Genomic DNA, 8,277 nt, shown 5'->3' with positions numbered 1-8,277 from the left:
TTAATGGCTAACCTCTAAAGGACTCTGTTTGAACCCAGAATTTCATTTCAGACAACTTTCTGGGAAGTTTTCAAAAGGTATTTAATATGATTTTTTTTTTTTTTTGGTAAGGGAGAAGTTGTTTTTCAAAATTTCTACAAATTATGTGCACTTGCATTTCCTGTTTAGAACTTTTAAGTTTCATCCTTCTTTCCCTTACTCTGGCCTAACACGTTTTCCCTCCCCATCACGAACGCGATTTCACTGTCCACAGTTGACGACTTCACACCGGTTTGCTACCTTTATTGTTTCGGTTAAGCTGGATGGTGACAGTTCTCTGTGATGTGTAACCCAACACCTCTCTTTCTGGGAGTCATACTATTCTGGTACCTCCTTGTGAACAAATGTGGGAAGGGTTTGGTCCGCAGACGCGGGAGGCCCGGGTGGGGTAGGGCGGGGCGGGGAACCCGGGCCTGGGAAACAGGCTCCGCTCAGGCTGGTCTCACCGCTCGGGCTGAACCTGGGCTGCAGCCCGCAGCACGCACGACGCCCCGCACGGCCCTGACGGGGAGCTCCGGGTGTCCTCAAGCCCCGCTGCTGCTCCCGGCGTCCCGGGCACCGTCTCTGGCGCCCCTAATGCAACCACTCCTGAGGAAGGTCGGCAGCAGCGGCCCAGCCGGGGAGAAAGGGTGCTGCCCGTCCCGCTACAGGCGACAGGCGCCACAGTGAGGTGCCATTTGGCTGAGGAGTGGTGAAGGGTCAACTGCCACGTACAAGTTCAAGTGCGCCGCTCTCGGACCGGCTGACGGCAGGCACGGGGAGAGCAACGGGGCTCCGGCTCGAGGCTTCGGCGAGACGACGGTGTGGCCGGTTGCCCGCCCGCCCGCCCGCCCGAGCCCCAGCGTCACGCTCACCCGGGTCCCTGGCGAGCTCCTGGCCTGTCCTCGACGCTCCAGTCCGGGAGGTTCCCTCCTCACCGCGGACCCTGGGGCGGTGCCCAGGGCGGGCCAAGCGTGACGGGTGGGAACAGCAGCCAGTGAGAAGCGGGATTGTCCGGGCGGAGGCGGGGCCGGGGCGGGCCCTTCGGCCGGACCTGCGGGGGCGGGTTGTCGGAGCCCGAGTGGGACCCGGGACGCTGGGTCCCTCGGCCGTGTGGACGCGCGCCCCGCAGCCCGGCCGTGGAGCAGCTGTGGCAGGTAGGGGCGGGACGATCCATCCCGGGCTGCATCTGAGGCCCGCAGTGCGAGCCACGCAGGGCGGTTGGCGTCGGGCGGCAAGTCCGACGGCTGTGAGGGAGTCGGGCTGGCGGGAGTCGGGAGTCTCCACAGCTCCCGGGCCCCGAGGGACGCCCCGCGTCCGGCCTCGCGCCCCGCCGACGCCGGGTCTGTGGGTGGTGCTGTGGTCGGCCCTCGCGGGGAGCGGTGGAGCCGGGCCGAGGGTTTCCTGCCGGCTCCCCGCGGAGGGAGGAAGGACTCCCGGGAAAGCACTCGGCGGTTCCGCGGGGCAGCGCGTTCGCTTGAACTTGGGCGCGCTGGGACGCTGCGCGGTTACACTGTTGGGATAATTTGTGTGGATTCTTAATCTGACAAGGCAGAATGCTCAAAGATGTCAAGAAGGAAATCCTAATGGTAGTAATAATGATGGTGATAATAATAATAAAGCCTGACGGTGGAACATCTAAGAATATTTAAGTGACGAGTGTTAGCAGAAGATGATGAGGTGGTGAGTCAAGCCCGAGTCTTGAGCCAGGACCCTCCTCCCAGATGTCCTCCCAGATGTACTGTCTTTGAGGCTGTTTCCGTTCTGCCGCGCTGGGAGGCTCTTGCTCTCGGGTCATTCCAGAGTCCGGAGCTGGAGGGTTCAGGCAGTGCTGGTTAATTGTGGCCTTGGAGCATGTGTTGTGCAAAGCAGCTCCGAAGCTTCTGGCACACAGTAGGTAGGCACCGTGTAACCCGTTCCCCTGAAGCTGAGGATTGCCCTGCAGTGTTTTAGATAAAGTGTGAAATTTTTGTTGACTGTGCAAGTAAGTTCTTGAAGCTTTCTTTTTTCCCCACCGAATCAGCAGTATTTGAACTATGGTGTGTTTATAACTGATTGATGACATTTTTCCAGAATAGCCCCTATTGTCTGCACCCTGTTGTGGAATCATTTGCCACACAGTTTGGTAGAAATCAACCCATTTCTTTGCCTGAGGTAAACAGTTGTAATAGAGCTGGTAGAAGAAGTTGATTTTCAAATCAGGGCTTAATTTTTTGTTTTTGTAATTTGGGAGATTTGTGTCTTTCCAAGTTAACATGTTGTAATATGTAGCTGTATTTTCTGTATTTGCTTTCTTGTGAGTGTGTGTGAGTAGGGGATGGGGGACACGCTACATATAAAACATGAGCAGCTGTTTGTGACCATTCAGGCTTCCACGGGGGATGCTTGTGGGTGTATTCTGAAGTAGCTTCCCAGGATGAAACCAGGAAATTTGATAATTGTGTCTTTAGTGTCTATTAGTTTTTCATTAGTCTTGTGTGTGTGTGTTGATGTAGCAACAGAGTTTTTAAATACAGAAACAAAGGAAGAATATTAATTTTCCTGATTGATATTAGGCAATTTTCTAAAGCTGGAAGTCATATTAAAATTAGTCAGAGGGCAAAAACAGCTGGACAGACAGGCAGATCTCCCACCCACTGGTTGCATTCTGCATCTCAAATGCCTACCCTATATTACTTTTAGTGAGTCTTACAGTGGAAGCAAGAATTTTATACCACTGGATACCAAGATCAAATTAAATGAAGTAATGGAGTAACAGAGGGAAAGTTACTATTGAATATAACTTCTGTGTCACTTAAAAAAGCCTTTTTTTTTTTTTTTAAAGATGTTTCTACAGTTCAGCGAAAAATGGGTACTTGGAAAGTTCTCTAAAACACCAGTTTTAGGGCTTGGCTCAGTAGGGCTAGGCAATGTCTCAATTGGCTAGACCTCCCCCTTGCAAGTGTTGAGATCCTGTAAGGGTACCAGTTCCTTTCCCAGCTGCTCTGCTTATCATCCAGCTTCCTGCCTGTTGCCTGAGAAAGGAGTAGAAGATGGCCCAAGGCCTTGGGACCCTGTACCCACACGGGAGACAAGAGGAAGCTCCTGGTTCCTGGCTTCCGATCAGCTCAGCTCTGGCAGTTGCAGCCATTTGGGGGAGTGAGCCAATGGATGAAAGATCTTTCTGTCTCTCCTCTCTGTAAATCTGAAAAACAAAACAAAACACCACCAGTTTTCAACATGTGTTTTCTCTACGTAATTTTCTGCGGTATGTAACTTATTGATCATGGAAATCTGCAGCCTTACTGTCACATTATTTACCAAGTACCTGTTGTATCCAAAGGCACAGTTATATCCTGTACACTTATGACCAACATATAATTTCATCCATCTAGGCAATTGTATGGTACCAAGTGAACTAAAATAAATACCAAAAAACTTAAAAAACAAAAAAGGCCTGTCTGAAAGCTGATGATGGGCCAGCTGTTTGGGATGACTACCTCTCACATTGCACTCTGCTCTTGACTCCAGCTTCCTCTTAATACACACTCTGGGAGGCAGCTGGTAATGGCTCCAAGGCTTGGGTCCTTGCCACCCGTGTAGGAGATCTAGAAGAGGTGCCAGGCTTCTGTCTTTGATCCAGCTCAGCCCAGGTGGTTGTAAACATTGGGAAGGAGTAAACCAGCAAATGGAACATTCCTTCTCCCCGCTTTGCAGGTAAAATGGAAAGCAGCTATTATAGTGTTGAATATCTTGTGATTTTTAAAAAAGATTTATTTTTAAAAAACATTTATTTATTTTTATTGCAAAGTCAGATGGATATGCAGAAAAAAGGAGAAACAGAGAGAAAGATCTTCCGTCCAATGATTCACTCCCCAAGTGACCGCAACGGCTGGTGCTGCGCCGATCCAAAGCTGGGAGTCGGGAGCTCTTCCAGGTCTCCCACGCAGGTGCAGGAACCTAAGGCTTTGGGCTGTCCTTTCCCAAGCCACAAGCAGGGAGCTGGATGGGAAGTGGGGCCGCCGGGATTAGAACTGGCGACCATATCAGCTCTCAGCGTGTTCAAGGCGAGGACTTTAGCCACTAGGCCACCACACTGGGCCTGATTTATTTATTTTTATTTGAAAGTCATATATATTTAGAGAGGAGGAGAGACAAAGAGAAAGGAAGATCTCCTGTCCAATGATTCACTCCCCTAAGTGACCGCAATGGCTGGAGTTGCACCAATCTGAAGTCAGGAGCCAGGAGCTCTTCCAGGTCTCCCACGCGAATGCAGGGTCCCAAGGCTTTGGGCCATCCTTGACTGCTTTCCCAGGCCACAAGCAGGGAACTGGATGGAAAGTGGAGCTGCCAGGATTAGAACTGGCACTCATATGGGACCCCGGCGTGTTCAAAGCGAGGACTTTAGCCGCTAGATCACCTGGCAAGGCCCTGTGATTTTTTTTTTTTTTTTAAAGATGATGATAGCAATAACATTTCTTGAGACCTACTCTGAGTATTCTGAAATCTTTGCAAAAATTACCTGGCTTAATCCAACAGCACCCAGAGCTGTGCTGTTACTCAATTTGCATTGAGTGCGTATGGTACTTGGAAAACTTGCCCGTGAGCAGCGGCCTTGGTAGCAGAGACAGGTTGCAGATCATTCAGGCTCTGATTTTAACCTGTGTGTCATGATGAGTTTCCAGCTGTCAGTGAGATACAAATGATATCCAACAGATACTTAAAAGAGAGCGAGTTCTAGGGAGAACTTTTCTAAAAAGAAACTGGTATTGCAAGATATAGATGAGGGCATGTGCAAGCTACAGTTTAATTATACTTTGAATGTAAAAACATGTTTTTTTCTGCTGGTGAATGACGTGGGATTCTTTGTGTTTCTAAGCTCTCAGTGACTCAGTGACTGCAGTTGTGGCATTATCTTAATGACATAGAGATACTTATTTTTTAGTAAGAAGTTTTTTAAAAAGTTAAATATACGTTTGTGTAGATCAAACATTAAATGTTAGGGAAAAGAAAACATACCCCTCTTTAGGATGGTTACAGCCAGACACATAAGTAGAGTCCAACAATTCCAGTGTGGTAAAAGAGTCAGCACAGAAGGTACATAAATGAAACAGAATGAGTCCTTCTTATAAAGCTTCGTTTATTTTTATTTGAAAGGCAGTGAGAGAGAGAGAGAGAGAAAGAGAGAGATCCTTTGTCCACTGGCTCATACTCCAAATGGCCACAGCGGTCAAAGCTGGGCCTGTCTAAACCCAGGAGCTTCTTCCGGGTCTCCCACACGGGTGCAGGGGCCCAAGGACTTGAGCTATCCTCCACTGCTTTCCCAGGCCACAAGCAGGGAGCTGGATGGGAAATGGGGCAGCCGGGACTAAATCAATGCCCATATATTATGCATGGCACCAAAGGTGGAGGTTTAGTCTGCTGTACTCTGGTGCCAGCCCTAAGCAAAAGGATTCTTCTTGTAGTAAGGAGGAAGATAAGGAGAATTTATCATATTTTAATTTGGCTTTGAAGGATAAAGAGGGATTTCTGGTTTGGGGGAAGGAGTTAAGAGGTGAATACGAATCAGGGATATATGTGAAAGTATGTTTGAGGAATGCATTGTAGTTCCTTGTAGTTACAGTTATGTTATGCAGATGGGTGATTAAACAACATGTTCCTGGAAATAGGCTGAAAAAAAGAAAATTGGGGAATTTGGCTACTGATCACATTAGAATCACTGAAATTGCTAGGTGAATGTCTGGTTTCAGGTCTGCTAATTTGGAGTGACGAAATGACTGATTAACCAGTTTGGTAAAGTATTTTACTGTTCAATATGCCGTTAAATACATTTAAAATATTTCTAAGTGACAAATTTTGATTCAGAAAAAGAAAAGTCTCCTTGTGCCAAGTAGTGAGGAGCCTGCTAAGGACTTTGGACTTGATCGTAAAGACAATGGAGAGCCAGGGAAGGATTTTAAGTAACTGGGAAAGATAAGTTGGGGAAGGGATGGTGAGGAGGTTGGAATGGATGGAGAAAGGCAGCCGATAAGGAGACAAGTTGAAGACTATTGCTGTTGAAATAGTCTAGGTAAGATAAGTACTTGGAATTGAAAGCAGTAAGATGGGTGGAGAGGACAGGGCAGATAATGATGATGTGGAGTTGACAGGGGGAGGGCACTTGGGGAGGAGAATATAGGAAATCCCAGTGCCTATGGAACTGTCTTATAAAATTAATGATAAAGAAAAAAGTTGGTTTTGGAGATGAACAGTGAAGTAAATGATGTAGTTTCTCAGCTTGGGAACTTATATGGACCAACGATCTCGTGTGTGTTTTGTATTGTGGGGGGAAGGTACTCATTTCAGTATTGAACATGTTAACTTTGTGAAGTGTCTGTGGAGCCTTCAGGTGGGTGGTGCACATTTCTGAGTTAGCCAGTGAGGAGCAGATGAAATTGTTTAGGGAGAACATGTAGAATTAGAAAGGAAGAGGCCCAAGATGCATGATTCACTTTGGGTAAGTGGGCGGAACTGATTTTTTATGCTAATTTTATCTTATGCTTTGTTATTATAAAAGTTTAATTGAAAGTTAAACAACTTTTACATCTAAGTGAGTTTCTCTCTGTTAATATTCTTTTGGGAGCCATGTCATTTGGGAGCCATGCTTTTACTTCAGAAATGTATTATCTGAAGTATTTCTGGAGTTCTTATCTTTTTATTTGAGAAGTAGATTCAAAGAAAGAGACAGAGAGCTCCCATGCGCTGGTTACTCCCCAAATGCCACACCTCTTGTTGGGGGCCAAATCTCAATCCCGGTGTCCCACATGGCTGACAGGATCCATGTCTTGAACCATCACTGCTACCTCCCAGGGTGTATTAGGAAAGGGAGGCAGCAGCTGGAACTTGCTATCCAACCCAGGTAGTCCAGTATGGGAGGCAGGCATCTTAACCTGGTTTCTTTTTTTTTTTTTTTAAAGATTTATTTTTATTATTTTTTTATTGGAAAGGCAGATATACAGAGAGGAGAGACAGAGAGGAAGATCTTCCGTCCGATGATTCACTCCCCAAGTGAGCACAACGGGCCGATACTATGCCGATCCGAAGCCAGGAGCCTCTTCCGGGTCTCCCACTTGGGTGCAGGTTCCCAAAGCCTTGGGCCGTCCTCGACTGCCTTCCCAGGCCACAGGCAGGGAGCTGGAAGGGAAGCGGGGCTGCCGGGATTAGAACCGGCGCCCATATGGGATCCCGGGCGTGGAAGGCGAGGACCTTTAACCACTTGCGCCACCGCGCCGGGCCCAACCTGGTTTCTTGACTGGGGCTGAGTGCCGACCCCTACGGTTCCTCTTTCATAGAAAACTCACAGTCACAAGAGAAAGTAAGATCTTCTAACTTTATTATGAAATTATTTTTGTCTCTCCTGTGCTATTTTCATGGTATGTGTAGCCCATTTACTTTGAATCAAGACTATGGAAGTGTGTAACTGACCCAACACTAGATTATTAGCTGTTGGATATCAGAGGCAGAACAAAAACAAAAACAAAAAAAGGCTTGCAAAACAACAACAAAAAAAAGTCAAGCGTGGCATTGAGATGCCAGCATCATATTTATATAAGAATGTCTGTTGGCGTCCTGGCCGCTCTGCTTCTGAAACGATTTCCTGCTCATGCACTTGGGAAGACTGTGGGTGATGGTCCAGGTGCTTGGGCCCTTGGCACCTGCATGGAAGCATATGACGGAGTTCCTGGCCTCTATCTGAGCGGGTCCCAGCTCCCCATCCATATCACTCTCTCTTTCAAATAAATCAAAATCGTTTCCTATTAATTTAGATTATCAAGAAATGTTTGCCAGCTGTTTCATCTTGATACCATCTAGATGTCATAACCATTCCAAAATTTGTGATCCTCTTTTTTTCTTAAGATTTATTTTTATTGGAAAGGCAAATTAAAAGAGAAGAGACAAAAAGAAAGGTTTTTTATCTACTGGTTCACTCCCCAAATGGCTGTAAAAGCCAGAGCAGAGCCTATCTGAAGCCAGGAGCCAGGAAACTCTTCCGGGTTTCCCACACTGGTACAAGGTCACAAGCATTTGAGTCATCCTCTACTGCTTTTCCCAGGACACAAGCTGGGAGCTAGGTCAGAAATGGAGTAGGGCCCAGTGCAATAGCCTAGCGGCTAAGATCCTCATCTTGAGTGTGTCAGGATCCTATATGGGTGCCAGTTCTAATCCCAGCCGTCCTGCTTCCCATGCAGCTCCCTGCTTGTGTCCTGGGAAAGCAGTTGAGGACGGCGCAAAGCCTTGGGA

At 47.4% G+C, this 8,277-nt stretch overlaps 1 protein-coding gene across 1 annotated transcript in view; it reads left to right on the top strand.

The window, feature by feature from the left end:
- The first annotated feature begins 1,097 nt into the window (after positions 1-1,097).
- DENND2C (DENN domain containing 2C) overlaps positions 1,098-8,277 on the top strand; it is a 64,465-nt gene continuing 57,285 nt past the window's right edge. Inside the window, exon 1 of the mRNA XM_040998605.1 lies at positions 1,098-1,175. The gene's annotated coding sequence lies outside the window, so the exon portion shown is untranslated. The remainder of the gene's footprint in view (positions 1,176-8,277) is intronic.

Source organism: Ochotona curzoniae, unplaced genomic scaffold (assembly GCF_017591425.1).
Source record: "Ochotona curzoniae isolate NIBS_2020 unplaced genomic scaffold, NIBS_Ocur_1.0 scaffold_1037, whole genome shotgun sequence".
In the NCBI taxonomy this organism is placed as follows: domain Eukaryota; kingdom Metazoa; phylum Chordata; class Mammalia; order Lagomorpha; family Ochotonidae; genus Ochotona; species Ochotona curzoniae.
The sequence above is the reverse complement of the archived record's forward strand: the minus strand, read 5'-3'. Positions and strand labels throughout refer to the sequence as shown.